At 46.5% G+C, this 18,304-nt stretch overlaps 2 non-coding genes across 2 annotated transcripts; both read left to right on the forward strand.

Moving 5' to 3' along the window:
- The first annotated feature begins 5,056 nt into the window (after positions 1-5,056).
- On the forward strand, positions 5,057-5,129 carry TRNAV-UAC (transfer RNA valine (anticodon UAC)). The gene has a single exon. It is a non-coding gene; the product is annotated as a tRNA-Val (tRNA).
- Positions 5,130-5,347: 218 nt separating this feature from the next.
- TRNAS-UGA (transfer RNA serine (anticodon UGA)) lies at positions 5,348-5,434 on the forward strand. The gene has a single exon. It is a non-coding gene; the product is annotated as a tRNA-Ser (tRNA).
- The last annotated feature ends 12,870 nt before the right edge of the window (positions 5,435-18,304 follow it).

Below are 18,304 nucleotides of genomic sequence, written 5' to 3' on the forward strand. Positions count from 1 at the left end.
GGCAGGGAATCCCATTGACTAGAGCCTACCATGAGTCTTTCACGCGCAGGCAGGCAGGCAGGCAGGCAGGCAGGCAGTAGTGCGGTCCCAACCTCTCTTTCACTCTCTCATTACAAAAAGTAGTACAGTCCCGACCTTTCTTTCAGTAAAACAAATTTGCCAACTGCCTGCCGTAGTAAAATCAGTAAATATACTGCCATAATGCTGCTGATAAGCGTAAAACTTGCATCCATGAAGGTTCAGCCTCATAGCATTATCTATTCTATAAAGCAATGCTTTAAAGCCGCCTTCTAATCCGCCGGCCGGCCCGGCCGGTTCATCCGGATGATGAAAACCGCTTCTTTTCTTTTCTTTTCTTCGGCCGGCTTCTTCCGCCTTTTTACAGGTGCCGGCGGGCTTCTTTTGATAACTCCTTATCAATCCTTTGACTTAAAGGCTTCTCATCATCATCAACCTTAGATACTGATTCGTCCAGAAAAGCACCCGCATCCAGCAGTTTACCCCACACATCTTTACCCCCATTCTCGCAATCGTCTTCATAATCTTCATCACTGACAATGCTGCCTGCTGCTTTCATCATCAGACTTCGAACAATCCTCTTTGCTGCTTTTCAAATGTGCATCCTGTATCGGGTCGATCTCCTCCTTAGTCTCACCATCTTTTTTTTGTTGTGTTTCATCAACCATCGCAGCGTCCAACCGATACTCTTTGCTTTTCTTTTTATCCGCTGTAGTGTTCCCGGTGCGTGCGCTCTCGGGCTGGCTCTTCGCGGCATGCATTTAGACTCATCATCATCTTCGTTATTGTTTTTGCCAGCTTCCTGTACAGTCTCTGATTGCTTGCGGGACGCTGGGTTGTTCTGTGCTCATTTCTCGCTTCTGTTTTGGTGAATCTGATTGCGGGACGCGCTTTTTGTTGTTTTTCGTGCGTGTTCCATCATTTTGTTGTGTTTGGTTTCGTGTTTTTTTAGGCGGACGAGGGGGAAGAACCGCTCCGATAGAGAATAAGGCAAGGGTTGCTCGCCTAAAGCTTGGTTGCTCTAATTTTTCAACTGGATGCCAACCATAATATTTATTCTCAATAAGATGGCATGAATGCCTGTAGTGCTTTTCACTAGTTCATTACTTTAAACTAGTACTTATTTGTTAGCCGGGGTGCATGCGGGAAGTGTTTCGTCTATTTACGGCGGGCCGGGCCGGGCCGGGCCGGGCCGGGCGGGTTCTTACTGCTTAATAAACGGTAACGATAATACACATCAACGGAATCAGTTAAGTAACCACCGCCGCTGTAACTAAGGTCTTACCATTCTTGGTCTCTTTTTCCGTCTCTACATGCCAAGGCACAGGCTTAACAACCATAGGCAGATTCAACTTAACAGGTATCAAGTTGAGATCATATCAAATGTTGGTAAGGTTGTATTTAATCGTGTTCTGTATCTAGAAACTTCTTCTAGTTCTGGTTTCGCAATTAATTTGGATCAGATTTTTCCGACCGACGTTTAGTCCCGGTCTAGCGAGTGTCTAAGGACCCACCCGTTTTCGAGCCGTTAGACCATCAGGCAACAGCCGGTCATGATTGGATGGTCGGATAAGTTGCTTCGGTCGCCGAGTCTCAATTCCCCACACTTAGGACATTAACGGCTATCGGATTGGATGGGTATGCTTCGGAGGAAATTTCCCCGGATTCTCGAATCCATTGCACAACTATTCATGAAGAGACCCGTGTATTCAATTCAGGGTTTGATTCACCTTTAGGTAGGTCCTGATGCAGTAACCATAAGAATATGGTTCCTGAGAAGGTTGAAAGAGGGTTCATGCGCCCGCCTTTTAGTAATAGGATTCTACCCCAGCCAGCAGTTGGGAAGGGAAGGTATCTCTCAACCGCCTAAGCCGCTTAAGTGTACGATTCTCTGTGCCTTTAGAGCACATCGCACGCAGGGGATTTACAGAAGCCAACGCCACTAATATGAGTTTTTTTTCATTCAAAAAGGGACTTACTTCAAGCGCCATATCCGAAACATACGAAACTTTGGAGATATGAGAAAGGCAGATGGAAGGGTCATAAAAAAAGGTTAAGTTATGTGTCGAGGTTTAGTCATACGTCATTAGAGAAGGTTATATGGGTGTCTAATAAGAATATATGAGATTAGAAACCGTGAAAGCCTGCGGCTAAATATGAATTAAAATGAATGCCCTATAAAGCCATTCGTTAAGATAGAAATCTTTCTGGTCGGGTAGCGTGACCTGTTCACAGGTTAAGACGTTGAGTCGCGTCTGTGCACTCATTTTGCATTCATTCGCGCTCGGATGGCGGAGTTAGTGAACTGAGTTTCCATGAAGGTGAAAGTCCTTCTCCCTCGGGAACAGGGTAACAGCGTGCCCACGTGCTGGGAGAATGGCATCCAAAGGCATGAAGCTGGGCATGAAAGGGATTCAGAACCCGGCGAAAGTGGGGAACTTTGAATCTCAAGCAAGGGCGCGCGTGACGATATCTGCCCCTTCTTTGTTTTCGTTGGGAGACAGGGTGGGAATGAAACACTTTGGGTATTGTCTAGGTGAGTGCTGAGTGGCGGTACTGCATCCCCGAAGGCTAAGCCTAAGTTGAACCGGACAGCAGGCAACCGCAATCCTAGCGTTTGAAGCGTCGAAACAGGAAAGCAGGATTGCTTCCTGCGTCCAAAATATGGGACAGAGGCCGAGGGAAAGGGGTTGTCTGTCCTTTCCCGTTCTTCGAGCGCGCCTCCGGCGTAGAGCGGAAGCCTTACGGCCTGGTTCTTTGAAATATGGAATCCCGGAACTGGAGAACCCCGCACACCTCTGAGGTCGCACTCAGAAGAGCCAACCGTACGGTGAACAGGGATAGGATGGGACAATAAGCGAGGGCCCGGTAGTAATTAATTATCGGGACGTGCCAAAGTGTCCCCGCATCTAATTTTAAGGGAAAGGGAGCAGCCAATATGCTTCAACATTCGAAGATAAAGAGCGCAGATTGGCCAAAAGGAAAGTAAGCAACGTAAAATACCTTGCCCCTGAACTACGAGTAGCACTCGCTCTGTCATGGATAGACAATCTGATCCGATTTGCTGAATATACATACCTCTGAAAGTAGAAGCAAAAGCGAAAGTGAGAGTGAAAGTGGAAGTATGGCCAGTTCCATGACCTTTCAGGACTCCTGCTACTGGGGATCGGATCGCCCTCATGGCCTAAAGGCGAACCGCGGAAGAAAAGAAGCGGGATTCGAACCCAATAGCTACTTTCGCTCGGGTCGATCTCGCCGCCATGACGCCACCAGAGTGATCCACATATCTATCAACAAGAAAGCCAGAGTACGTAATCGACGCTGATGCAAGGAAATTTTTGAATTAGTCACGAGACGCGGGAAAATGGGGAAGATACGAGGTTTCAATCCTCTCTCATCAGATACGCTGATGGTCGGTTTTTCACTTGAGTCTAGGAGTTATCAAGCAAGCAAGCAAGCAAGCAAGCAAGCAAGCGCGTGAGGAAACAAACTGAGCAATGGCCCTAGCTAGCCGATAGGGCTAAAGCGACGACAAGGAAGTAGAACTCCAACCACGGCGTAGGTGTTCTTTCCGCCGGCCGGCCGCCTGTGGACATCACAGATGGATCGCATCTACGTCGTCGTCCGGGAGGCATGAGCTGCCAATTTGCGGCAGTTGCTGGCTGCATGGGCATCGTCACGATCAAAAGAGGGCAGGGGAGCTCGTATTCCGGAACCCTCACCTGATGGGATGCGGGGAGCCGTATGACGGGAAACTGTCACGAGCGGTTCTGAATTGGCGGTCAGGCAGGGAACTCCTAACCTGATTGGCCGACCAAAACCGAAATAAGACTCCGGAAAAGTCGTCGCCGTTGTTAAGAAATAGTTTATTTACATGAGTAAGAAACTGACGTATTTCCATCGGTCGCTTCCGTTTCGTATATTAGTTATTTTGTATGCTTCGTATAGTTTTCTGTGAATTAGCATTAAAAGGTTCTTTAATAGGCATAAACAAGTCGTGTTGGCAGTACGCTGGTCGGCTTCACAAGCAAGCTGCGGGTCTTTTTCAATCACTAATTCTTATTTTGCCCAAAATCGTTGTCGTTGGTTCACATTTTATGGCATCGCAGAAATTGATTGTAAGGCTTTAGATTATTTCAAAGGGTGGCCTAAGGTCACCCCCCTTAAATGAGAGTCCCGCCTCTCTTCATTTAAGCGGGAAAAACGTTCTGCTGGCTGGGTAACATAATGGCAATGTATTGGACTGCAAATCCTGGAATGACGGTTCGACTCCGTCCCTAGCCTATTCTTCTTCCAAGCTCTTTTGCCATTTCCGAGTGAAAAGATTGCTGCTTTAAAGTGGAAAGAAAAGTGCAAAGCATCTTCTTGCCAGTGATTCATCAAGATTGCCGCCGGCTCGGTTTAAAGTGAAAAGAAAAGTGCTGCTTTGCTTTGCTTTGCTGGATTCGCAGATTATGGCCAGAAGATGATATTGCCTTCTTGCATGATCCTTCTGAATTTTACCAACGGAATTTCGAAATTCCAGCATTCAATTCTTTCCGCAATCTGAGCCGCATTAAAGATTATCGTATAATAATCCATGAATATTCAGGCCTTCTTGAAAGTTCAAAAGAAGAACTTTGGTAGCCATTTATATTACACTTTTTACCGCTTCTTCTTCTTCCGCAGTGCAGTTTTCTTGCGCTTCATGAAGAAAAGGTGCTGTTTGAAATTGTAGCTTGAATCTTATCGGAAAACTAACTCTAGGCCTTCTTGATGAACAGCTATGGATAATACGGCGGAAGTTGCTTGCGGGGAAGAACCAAGGTGGTGGATGAACCCGCTGCTTCATCAGCGCGATGAAGACGATTAACGCTACTTATCGGCTACGGTAAAGTCAGACGGCCCGATGGGGGAGTTGGTAGCAGAAGCTAGACAATTGCGGCGCGGCCCAACAAGAAAAGAAGCGGATTGACGTGGCCGTAGAAAGAATGGATAAATTTCTATGTGACCTACAGAAAACAGAGCCGGCGAGACTCCGAAGTATCGCCGGCACTCCGGGTAATTAGCTCAGTTGGTAGAGCGCCTCGTTTACACCGAGGGAGTCAGCGGTTCGAGTCCGTTATTGCCCATGGTTGTAAACTTGGTTATTAGGACGCCTTAGTTCCTATCAATCTAAAATAGAATGATCAATTACCACGCTTAACCTTTCTGGTCGGAGGGGCCAAAGAGGAGGCCCTGCGGTACAACCTATTTGTTTTCTGAAGGCGTTGCGTGCGATTTACAAAGACCTGAAAGCTTGGCACGCTTTCCCGTTGATTATTGATGGCTCGTGATCTTGTCGGGAAAGGGATGGATGTCTGAGCGGTTTAAAGAGTCGGTCTTGAAAACCGAAGTATTCGGAGAGATACCGGGGGTTCGAATCCCTCTCCATCCGTGAGTATGGTCATAAGTTAGCATTCCCACTTTCCCATCACCCTAACTTGATTTGGAAAGCATATAGGCATTCTATAAGCCTTCTATAAGAGCCTGAGAGGTTAAAAGGGATCGTCGTAAGCGGGCTCCATTGAGCAAGTCGCGCGTTTGCTTGCTTGCTTGCTTGCTTGCTTGCTTGCGGGAGAATCGAAAAATACGGGGTGGTGTTTCAGTTTCCTCTAATTGCTACGCCATCCGAGCCATTGGCGTTCTTAGCTCTATCCAGTTAGCAGTGAAAAAGGGTGGTTTCGAAATAAGAATCGATGTGCGGATATGATGGAATTGGTAGACATGCCAGGTTTAGGTTCTGGTGACCTTACTCAGTCGTGGGGGTTCAAATCCCTCTATCCGTAGCAGTTGGAACCTCAGAGTTATGCAATCATTAGGCCTCTAGTGAGAAATCAAATGGGTTTCTTCTCTCCCTTCAATCACTAAGCAGTCCTCCGTCGCCTGGAGAGTGATCCTCGAACGTGTATACGAGCCATCGTAATTACCCAATCACATATTTTAGGGCCCGAACCCGATCCAACGTACGTAGCCTCGAACCAATGAATCTGGTCACAAGAAACGAACGAAGCCCGAACCATACCTTCGAGACTGAACGACCCGAGGGGCTAACTGCCTGCCTGCAGAGACTGCACTTCCCAACTTTCTTTGGGAAAGGGACTGCCAAGAATCTGGTAAAAGAGTTCGAATGGTTCGGGGAACAATAGAAAGACGCTTTGGTTGCCATCGGACAACCTAAAGACCCGAACAGGGTTGATTTATATAGATCTGGTAATAGTGAAGATACTTTGTAGTTTGATATGAAGCAATCGTACACCGCCGTATAGAGTGGTAGGTCCTTATACACTCTCTTAAAATGGTTAACAACCAACGCAACCAAAGCAGCTGCTTTTGGTGAATGAAAGCAAAAGTAGCTTTAGATTCTATTCAAACTAGAATTCGTTTATTATTTAAAGATATGAGTTTGTTTGATCAAAGAAGAAAACAAGGTTTTCTTTGTATTAATAATATTTTCATTTATACCGCAATTTTTCTGCTGTCATACAATAGCATTAGAAAATGAGATATTGAAATTGAAAAAAAAGTGTTATAATGTAAGTTTAATGGTAAAGGCCGTGGCTATTTTGTTTTTCGATTAATTCAGACTCAAGAAAATCTGAGTCTGGGTCAATCTCTGTTGATAAACAATCTGACGGTAAAGATTTTAATAATAATAATTTAGACTCTGGAAAAGAGGCAATCCCTATTAATAAACAATCTAACAATAAAGATTCTAAAATATCGTAAGTATTTCAATCGTATATACATCGAAGGACGTTAAAATGTCTATTAGTTCTTTATCTTTCTTGAAGTGCGCAATAAACCTATCCTGCATGTTGGTTTGCCTTTTGTTGGTCAGCTTATCAATCAAAAAGGTCCAGCGAGTTATTATAGATTGATCTCTCGTCAACAAATTGTTCGATCATTTTTTGCAAGTATTCCTTCCTTCTCAAGAAATCCGCCGAATTTGTTTGGCCCAATCCATCGCTTATCATTAATCTTTCCTTACCTCTCTTTTCTTCGGCTTCAAGCTTAACCTTTGCTTCTTCGAGCAATTGGCACACGCACGGTTTGAACGTACAAATTCCTATTTGAATATATTTCTTATGAGATTTATCTAACGCTGACCGCCAGAACATTATTCTTGATAATAAAGTTAGAAGCAGGCAAAAGAAATTCTTCAACCTCTGCTTCGCTATCGCCGTCACTATAGGGCTCTTCGCAGTCCAGGTCATCAAGTTCCGCCACAGCGAAGGCCTGTAATCTGAGACATTGTACACAGGATCGATGGAGTCGAGCTAGCCGCTTCATCGTTGAGATTAACCTTGAAAGGGCACGCACGGTTTGTTGTTTGCAGAGTATTCTCCAGGAGCAACGGTGAATAAACTCTCTGGAAACGAATCTTCATTGTTGTTAGGTGTCTTTTTCCAATGACTTAACAATGCCGGCAAAGACTTACTCCGTTGTTTTTTAACAAGTTAGACAGGGAGGGTATAGTGCTTTTTGTGCTGCTTTTGTGCCCCCATGTCCGAGGGGCGGGCTCAGATGCCCCCAATTATCAGTAGGGAAGGGAGTGCGAACTTTCTTCATTAAATTCACGTAGCACCAAATTCACACCAGAATCGAATTCTCGCTTTCTTTTTTTTTGGCAGGTCTCATTGTCAATATTAGAATCATTAAGCATTCGAACGATGGATTACCAATTACTCGATTCTGCGATGTAGGGTGTGTGCTGCTAAAGTGTCTAACAGCTCTTGACCCCAGCTCATTACATGTTTTCAATGGTTCACCGCCACCTATAATGCGCGAAACTTCTATTGGCCTCTGCCGGTTTATGAAGATCATCCCTTCTTTTACGAACATTTCCCTTTCTTTGATAAGCATCCGGTATCTCAGCAGATGAACATTAATCCAAGCTCTGGCTATTTCTGCTCATAGTACGTCATTTGACAGCTGCTTCCATGATCCGACGAAAAGCTAAGGTTTCTTAACGTTCTTTGGCAATAATCTTGAGTACATTACGAGTAGTCCCTGCGATTCTCACTTTCTTGATTTCGCGAGTAGGCTTGACATTCTCTATGGCGTTAGCCAGGAGTGTGATAACATGAACATCGGGTTCAGTTCAGGAAAGACGAGAAGAAGTTTAGGAAACAATAACACGAGATTTTGTTCTTTTACCATCAATCATACAAAAGTGGACTAATTTCTTGATTAATCTTTTTTGTTTATTATCCACTCCCCAGATGTAGCTTAATCTCTCCGAGCAGCTGTATGTGCTTCCTTCACGGCCTCCCTTGGGTCTGGGTGACAAAAGCCCTGCTAGATGGGCGCAGAAATATTTGCAATGGGATCGAAGCGGATGGCTTTCCGTTCCAAAAGTTTCCGCCGGTCATTCTGAAAGTCTTCCCGAAAAATTAAACCGGTCTGAAGGCGATGAGCGAGAAAAGCAACCATTCCCTGATTTGACCTTTTTATTCGTATCGAATTCTTAGGTTTCTCTGTACCATGTTTTAGTCTGCCTCATCTTCAATCCGGGATTCCCTACGAATCTTTAACTCCTCGAATACGATGATAATTCACACCTAACGAATCTTTCACTCTACCTCCTCTAGCCGTAACCGCAGGATGCTCCTATGAATTATAACCCTCGCCAAAGATGTGAGCAATGATATTCCTTCAATTGCTTGAACGTGCCTTGGCTATCTTGCATAAAGCCAGATTAGGTTTTTTTAGTGTTCTTGTCGAAACACGCGGGCGTACCCCAAACTTTTAGAGACATTAATTCGAAGCTCAAGTACATGTTTTGTGACGTTTTGCCCTTCTACAATGACGAAGCAATTAATTTATGGTAGGCGTATTTCGCAATCTGTGTTTTTCCTTCTGCGTGCGGCCCCGAAAAGCGTTCATCATGCATCCGCCCGCTTGACACAGCACTCACCCCTTGACATAACCGAACGATTACCTTTCGGTTGGCGGTAAATCGTTTAGGTCAAGCAACCTGGACTCGCCACTACCGTACCTAGGGCCGTCCATTGCGATTATGCCGAGGGCGTCTGCCGTAAGCCTAGCAAAAGAAGAAGATATTGTTGTGATCTGGGAGGCGCGCGCCGTAGTAGCTGGGGTATCGGTTCTTTCCTCCTTTTATTTTCCCGGTCGGTGCTCTCACCCTCGAAGAAGCATCGATCGGACGATCGCAAGGCGGCATTCTGTTTACGAAATTTCCATCGGCGGGCGTGCGTGAGAGGGGTCTGGACGCCGTTTTCTTCCGACCAGAACCCCATTAATTATGACGTTCAACATCACAGTATGCTCAATTCATTGAGGTAGCCAGTCAAAGGCTACTGGAACGCCGAATACAGAAACTACCCGAGCTAATGATAAAGGCGGGAAGACTTTCCGTCCAAGTCTCATTGGTTAATCATAACAATGTCATAGAAATGCTGCGCAAACCCATATATATACGAACGGAAAGAAAATAACCTTTGTGCCAAACCAGATTGAGCCCGGAATTCCCTGGAAACTAGGAAGATCTAAAATGGATGGCCAACCTCCCGGGAAAGGCGGTGTACATAGACTAGGAGAGTGAGGGCGCGGCTCTGTGGCCCTTAGCCCAATAGGTGTATCCACACCCTTCTCAAAGAACCGTACGTGACACTCTCGCGTCATACGGCTCCGTCCCGGGAATATTGAGTTTCCTCTTCTCCAACCAATGCAACGTTTAGGTCTTCGAATCCGATCTCTCTCTCGCATGGATGTCTCGGTGGTGGTTGGCACAGCAGCAGCAGAGTGGGATCGACTTACAGTTCAGGCTGGCCTACAAGGCGGTTCATCAAACCCGCCAACCCCTTTTTCATCATGAAGGCCTTCATGATGAACCGGTTCATCGGCTTAGAGCCCGCATAGACGGAGAAAAATCTCTAAAGTGAGTGAGTCCCCAGGAGAACAATGAGAGGTAGGTGGTCAAAGGCCGAGCGAGAAAGTTCCTGCCTGCCTGCCTGCCTGCCTGCCGGGGGGAGAGATTGAAGCCACTCAACCTACAGAAAGGGCAGCTGAAAACAACCAACCGGGTTTGTGCTTGCTGCTGATAAGCACACTTTCTTTAGGTTTTAACCCAGCAGAGAGAATGCGATAGCATTAAAGTGGGTTGGCTACCAGACCAGGGTACTCCTCCCTCCTCTAACTTGGAATTGATAGCGGAGCGTTAGTAGGGAGCTGTGAGATACGGTGCTTTACCTTCTGACTCCGAGAACGAATTTTTGGAAATAAACAGTACCATCACTTCTCCCGCGGGCTCGAGCAAGGCGCCTGACAAGAGGCGCAGCGAGTCTTTCTCCGACCATTCCAAAAAGATCCCCTTTAACGTAACGTAACGAACAAGTTTTCAGCAGAAATCCCTCTTCGCTGGGGGTTAAGTCGCCTGGTTCAGACTCAATTTGCTCATGGGACGCCAGTAGCAAGCAAGCAAGCAAGCAGTCTCTCGTCCGCAACAGGAGTACATGGGGCTGCCGTTGTCTCGGTGATTCTGTTTTGCTAGCCTTTCAGACTAGTGTCTACCACTGTTGTTGGTGAGTCTTCTCTCCCAGGACCAGAATGATTACCCCTGTCCAATGAGTTTACATTCATCCCTGGATGTCGGGTACTGTTTCCTTCCCCGCCATCTTTGTAGCCGTCACCTGTAATCCGTGCAAGTGTGTCCGCACCCCCTGGAGGAAACGAGAAGGGATTTCTCGGAGCAACCCTCCCTGGTTCCAGACCTAAGAGCGCACTTTCCCATATGAGCATTCGATAGTATAGGTCTGGGGAAGAGTTGCGGGATAACCACCTGAGATATCCTCCTAATCTTAGATAGGTCGTCCGACGGGTTCGCGGTTCATTGCTGTGCTTACACACCAGGCTACCCCTCTTCGAAAGCTTCGCGGGACCTACTAGTCTTCAGATCGTCGCCCGGAGGAGTTTACTGCACAAAGCCCTTGAGGGGACGCTGGCTCCTGCAGGGAGCGGAAGCCCAACGAATGTCGGATGCAAGGCTCCGCACCTCATTAAGATCGTATTAGCATATTCTCCCGAAAGAGAGGGAGCAAATCCCATTAAAAGATATTCCGCATTATAGCCCACGACTGATTCAACTTCTACTTCTAGTAGATCAGACGGAGCTCGATTAGTTTCTACTGAGCGAAAGATAGAAAACAGAATCAATACGGAGAACAAGAGAATGCGAAACCATATCTGCTCTTACGCTATGACAATCTCACTAAAATTACAAAAACCTACACAAATTAGTGCAGTAATGATAATAGGACCAATAGATACTTCGTACAAAACCATTTAGACGGCAAATCATGATACTCCTGAAAAAGCATATTTGGAATAAGGAGTGAAGCTGCTTTTCCACCAATCAACAGGATCAGTGTACGCTGAGTCCTCTCCGAACCATACGAGCACGTCGCCGCGCATACGGCTCTCTACCCCAACAACTTGCTTTAGATCGCCCGGGAAACCCGCCCGTCGATGTTCCTTCCGTAGAGGCACATTGACACGTGGTTGGCGGGGAGGGCAAAGCCGTACGTGATAGTCTACCACCATCTGGCTTTCTTTTTCACTCCGAGAGGTCCGACGTAGTTGCAGGGGTTCGTCGTCTCCTGCTTCTCTGTCGTCCTCTTTAGTTTAGCGGAGTGGAAAATTCTGACTCAGCGCCTTCATGATGAACCGGCGCGCGCGCGCGCCTTCATGCATGATGATGAAAACCGCTTCTTTTCTTTTCTTTTCTTTTCTTCGGCCGCCATAAAGCAATGCTTTATAATACCTCGCTCCGTACCCTTCCGTCCCGTTTGGGCTTGGTTCTGGCCCCCCTCGAGTACGCCCGTTCTTGGCGGTCGTCCTCGTGGTTCGTTCCCAGCAGGCAGGACTCGAGAGGAGCGGGCCGGACGTCATAAATCCAGGTCCTGCGGTCTAGCCTTAGCCCTCGGTAAGCAGATCGATCGCTTCGTGTTCTCTCTCTGAATTTTGTGGTATGTCCTGTTCTTTTAGTTAAAACTGCTTGCTGGAGATCCACCAAACGACGATCAATTCTATTCCGCATTGAGTCAGGTTTCGGGGATTCGAGTTTGCAGATTGCGTTGAGTAGAATCTGCCGAAGCTAGGCAGACATCCAGACTCCTTTCCTGCTGCTAGAAGAAAACAACGTGGAAAAAGAAATAAAGACTTTCCTCTTCCCTGAAAACTAGCGTCTTCCCCGTGCGTGCGTGAGGGGCCCCTTTCGGGGCGGGTACTATGAGTCCTCTGACTACCTGCCAGAACAAAATCTGGCTGGGTTTCGCCGGTATCACCTACGGCTCTCATCCCAGATGTCCTGGAATGCAGTAAATCGGGATGTCGTTCAGTCTCTTGTCCCCAAGAGGATGGGTAATGTGCCTTCATGCAATGGTTGCTCCAATCCGATCTGGCCGGCAAGCAATCCCAGCTGGCAGAAAACAAGACAGCGTACAGTCGTTCGCTCGGCACAGAGGTACAAGGATAACTGTAGGTCGTTGGCTACCCAAGGAGACTTCAATTCGCTAGGACGGCACCTCATCCTGATCCACAAGGTTGGTTCTTCCACATGGTGTTGTTAGGTACTCCCTGGGAAGACAGGATCGACCTTCAACCATGCTTTTACGGCATGCTCTTCCTTTCTTCCTGAACTTCTTTGAACGTATCCCTATCCCCTTTTAGCCTCCTACACAAGAACCCCCCCTACCCTTCAAATCGCGAGTCAAGCCTATTACTAGTTCTGTCGAAGAGCCCTACACCCTGTATAGAGCAGATCATTCCACACTACAAACAATTTGACCACATGGGCGGGCCGGGCTGGCTGCTTTAGTACCACAGGTGACTGAACGGCCGCCCTACTAGACCGACCCACTGTAATAATCCCATAAACCCCTGGAGAAGATATAGCAAATAGATAGAATGTACCTACATTTGGATCCGACAATACCATACCATAATCAGAAAGTGTAACAGCCCGAGCAACCAAACTTAAATAGGGGTCAGTCAATGCTGCCCTCCAAACCGTACGTGGCAATCTTTTGTCATACAGCTCTCACTCGGAACACCTTAATTGCTTGCTTGCTTGCTTGCTTGCTTGCTTGCTTGCTGAGAGTATTGCCGTCCCTTCCGTTTCGAAGAATTGTTCCTTATTCTCAACGCCGGCCGGCCGCATACGTACTGGCCGCGTTGAACTAAGGTTTGTTCTGACTAGTTGCCTTCGCGGCTCGGCCAGGTTTCTGGCATTCCTCCCTCGCTACTATGCGACCTCTGAGACCGCGCATCGTTTACTAGACAATGCGAAGCGGTTACTTCCCGTGGTTGCTCTCTTTTCGTGTCTTTGCCTTTCGAGGACGGAGTAAGCGCTACGCACTTCCCTGCTTCGCCCCGTCAGAGCACCCAATGGTTACAGGTCTTTGCGCACCTGCTCGATTGTTTAAGTCAGTTCCTATGCTGGAATTACTTGTGGCTGGCTGTCCGGCAACCTTGACCGCTTCATGTGGAAGTCAAGGCTTTCGCCCAAACTGGGCCCTGGATTACTCCGCCACACACATACTGACGTATTCTGTTCGGGATACGTAGCCCTTACTCAGGCAGTAGGTACGTACCAAGTGAGTCAATCTAACCTTTCTCGCATCAGCTGAGAGACACCACCGAGGAGGGCTAAGCCGTCCTTCCTTCGGGGACCGGGGAAACCGCTTTGCCCGGCTTCGCCCCTTTCCGACTAACTGCTCGCGAACTCGATGGATTATTAGCCCAAGATGTTGTATTGGCCCGCCGTATATACTTCCAAGTCAAACATCTATGTTGGTTGTAGAAGGGTATTCTTCCGGAAAGAAAACGAGCCTCGCACGGCGCACCGTAGATGTAATTACCAGAACCATTACAGAAAGAAAGAAATTAGCACTTGGAGGTGGAATAGGTTCTTTTAAAATTGATTTCAAACCATCCGCTAAGAGTTATAACAACCCAGATGATCCCACCACATTAAGACCCTTTCAACGTTACATGGAAGCCATGACTTTACGTTCGACTGACACTGGAAAGACTACTCCTGGTAAAAGTAATATGATGATTCCAAAGATTTTAGCTAGGAGACGAAGGATATACGGCTTCGTTTCGTCAACTAAGATAGGTTTCAAGAAAATGCCTTCAAAGCAGCATTAGAGGGACTTGCGTTGGCTTTCTTTGCCAACACAAGGTCTGTTCTTGATATTTATGGCAGTTCTTTCTTTCGTTGGCCGTTAGCGGCGGAAAAAAGTAGTCAATGAAATAATGTCACTTGATAGGCCTCTGACAACGACGTTGCCGACAACCAACCTCTTGAGAAAGGTAGTAAGGATCAAGGTGTGGATGATGTTATTGATGTTGCGACCCAGACCGACATGGATGGTATTGATGTAGGAGTTCAGACGGATATCTTATTATACCAGCAGGTGCAACTACTCAATTTATTGAATTCTTACCGGGCCGTAAAGAGCAGCTCGGCATTGAGGGAAAGCAGGAACCCACCCCACGAGTTTCCTTGAACAGTCTGCAGGAATTGACAGAAAATCTTGTAGATAGAATGGCCGCCTTGACTTCCGAGGCTCGATGAAACGGGCTGGCTGCTATGAAACTGCCCAACCTACTTAACTCAGGGGTTAGAGTATCGCTTTCATACGGCGAAAGTCATTGGTTCGAATCCAGTAGTAGGTAACTTGATTTTTCATGCATGGTTTCACTAACCAAGTACCGAGTTCCGTGTTTTCCAGCTTGCATTCGTCGTGAGCCAGAGCCAGTCCTTTGTCGATGGAAGACTCGCGGATGAAGCGGTTCATTGCTGCTGCTTTCGTTCCGATACAAATTAGATAGACCGAGCACTATACATGCCGCTATTGCTTCTATGAAATAAAGTAAATGGGGGGAAGGTCGACCCGCTTTCTACCAGGCGTGCGGAAAGCGATGAAAACCTAACTAAACTAAAGGTCCAATTTTCTGGCTGCCTTATGGTTGAAGCAATGTTCGGTGGCCCGGCGACTAGTGGATGTGGGACGTGTAACTATCCGATTCTGAAACGAACGCCGATGGTCTCATTGACCCAATTTACCGAGAGAGAATTCCGCTAACCATCGTAAGGTGATTAGGTCTGCTGGTTTTCATCGGGGCGGTCCTATGAGATGATTAGAGTGTATCTCATCACATTCCAGATCTATCAAATAATCGATTGTAAAAGAGTAATGGATACGGAGAGTTTGACTCATTGAGAGTAGGGCGCAGAAAGTCAAGTCTTGCGATACTTCTCAAGCCAGCCCTTCGTGGTGCCTGACGGAATTGTCTAAAGCTGTTCTCGGCTCTGGTAACAGAGTTCGCTCCGAAGCTGTCTTGGCTTTTTTTTTGGCCCTCACCGCCTCATGAAGACGAATGAATGGGCCGCATAGATATTCTTCTGCTAATCTTCTCGAAAGCGGCGCAGTAGTAGCATCTAGGTGTGCAAATGGTTGTAGCGGGGGCTAGGTCAGTCAGATCATCCGCAGGTGCGCTTGAATGGAAGTTATTGATCTGGAATTCTTTCCTATAGAGACCTGGCCGGCCGGGAAGAACCAGTTGATAACCCACGGCTTGCTTGCTTGCTTGCTTGCTTGCTTGCTTGACGGCCGAAGAAGCGGTTTTCATCGGCATTCTACCTGCCAAAAAGAAAGCAGAGACTTCTGATTCCGCGATTTTGGGCGAAGCGGAAGATGTTGTCAATGAATAAAGGTACAGCTTGCTCGTTGACATCTCGGAAATATTCTGCCATTGTTGGGGCTAGGTTGAGCCAACTCTCATACGAGCTCTTCAACAGAGCTAGTCCGAAAAATTGATAAACGTTAAGAACAACCCTCTTTCATGCATGTTGGAACAAAACCCTTCAATTCATCACGGCTTACAGTCTACCGGAATAACCTGCCATTATTCTATCGATTTCCTAATGGATGAAGACATGACTGCATGAGATGTTCCAAGTTTCTCCGCCGCATGAACCGCCCCGCCGCTGAGGATTCTCATCAGAATCGTATTACTGCTTCCCAGAGAAGAACAGGTTTAACTGATGCTGTTCAAACAGGTATAGAATATTTCAATGGGGTATAGTATAGCGCTTGGTGTCATGGACTTTTAATTCATGGGAGGTAGTATGGGTTCCGTTTTAGGTAAGAAGATCACTCGCTTAATTGAATATGCCACGGATAAGTCTTTGCTAATAATCATTGTCTGTGCTTTCGAAGGGGCACGTATGCAAGAAGGGACGTTGAGCCTAATGCAAATGGCCGAGATTTCCGCCGCGCCGGCCGTCAAGCCGTTCTACAGATCCATCAAGTTCAGAGAAGATTATTCTATATATCAGTTCCCACCTATCTAACTACGAGTGGTGCTACTGCTAGTTTTGGTATGTTAGGGACATAATTATCGCTGAGTCCGAGGCATACATAGCATCTGCTGGGAAAAGGGTAATTGAATAAACGTTACGTCAAAAGATATCGGAAGCTTATCCTTCAGGGTAGGCGAAGCGTCATCCGTGCAGTCCCGGGGAAGTACTGGACCAATGGGATTTCTAAAGGACCAATCCTAGTACAGGGTGGTAGCGATTCCCATAGAGATCAATAAAAATGAGTTTTCTTTTGCAAAGCAAAAAGCACTAAGGGTCATATGATCATCTTATTGAGAAGAAAAGCAAAAAGCACTAAGGGTTATATGACCATCTTATTGAGAAGAAAAGCAAAAAGCTATAAATACAAGAAAAGAAGGGAATCTCACGAAACAGATTAGATAAAACATGGACATTATCAAAAAGTTTACAGAACGAACTGGAAAGAATACAGAACAAATTGGAAAGATTACAGCAGGCAGGCAGGCAGGCAGGCAGGCAGTTTGACGAAGACATTATCATAAACTTAGTTCGTTTACAGAATGAATTGCACGAGGATTCATCATGGCGATTCTTCGAGAGAACGACGCGGAGCTGTTACCGTTCTTTTCCGTAAAAACTTTTCTTCTGTTCTTGTCATTTTCGATCCTATAATACTTCGGGGCAGGGTCCGCCCCCGAAATTTAGTTGTATCAACCTAACCTTCTGCGCTAAACTAAATTAGAGCAACGAAAGTTGGTTGCTTTAGGCGAGCAACCTTGCCTTATTCTCTATCGGAGCGGGTCTTCCCCCGACAGCAAGCAATTGTCCGTCGCATACATAAATGAATATCGATATTACCACAAAATACAAAAAAGAAAAGAAGAATGCAATGAAATTGCTGATATTGTCCAAATAAAAAAAAGCACTAAGGCATATTTGGTTTGGTCATCTTTAGAGAATAATTCAGCTGGCAGTAGCTGAACTTTACCTAGTTGGTTGCTTTAGGGGATTAATTCCCTTATTCTCTATCGGAGCGGGTCTTCCCCCGAGAGCAAATGTCCGCCCCCTTTCCCCTCCGAGATTATGAGAAATGTTTCCCTTGCAAATATCAAGAAATTGAGTTGGTCGGCTCCTCCCAGGGCGGGCGGGGTCCATCTCCATCATCTGCAACACAAGAGAAGATCTCATATCTCTCTTCAACGGTGCTCCTGTCTCGTCTAAGGTAAGTCCTATAACCACCAAACCTTGTGCTCTCCCCTTCGCTATCACGTCTCTGTATCCTTTAGAGCGTATAGAATCCTCCAACATGTCACCAAACAAAATGTAGGTCAGGGGCTCTATAAAAATAGGATTGCTATCGCTGCCGCTTCTTCCTATAATAAGAGTTAGGGTGTACGTAAAGTTTAGGAAATGTCGGCTTAACGTTTTGCAAATTCAGAGGCGGCTCAAGTAACAAGAGTCAAAGAATGTATATGATACTAACCGTACATTTTTTTTGTTGGTGGCTCAGCGCGCGCTGTTAACCGCTTCATCCGCGATTGGTCTACGGTTCAAATCCTGCTTCCGCGGATGAAGCGGGGAGATTTACCCATTTCCGGAAGAAGCCGGCCGAAGAAAAGAAGCGGTTTTCATCATGCGGAAGCGGAAGCGGAAGCGGAAGCGGAAGCGGAAGCGGAAGAAGCGGTTGTCTTTCACTCATATGCCAAATCAAATCACGTTGGACTATAGCCCATCAATCAGTGAAGAATGAACTATCGTGCTTATTTCAAGCAAGCTCCAATAATTGATGAAAGAACCCATAGGTTGGTTTCCCGAGTCACGCATCGCAATATACTGGGCTTTCTAGTTCGGGGTTTAGCGATTTGCAATGTAACTTTTTGGGAATTCGTTTTG

The sequence above is a fragment of the Azolla caroliniana genome, unplaced genomic scaffold (genome assembly GCF_043228905.1).
Source record: "Azolla caroliniana isolate FFs.n. ecotype wild unplaced genomic scaffold, voAzoCaro1.0.p SCAF_152, whole genome shotgun sequence".
Lineage (NCBI taxonomy): Eukaryota > Viridiplantae > Streptophyta > Polypodiopsida > Salviniales > Salviniaceae > Azolla > Azolla caroliniana.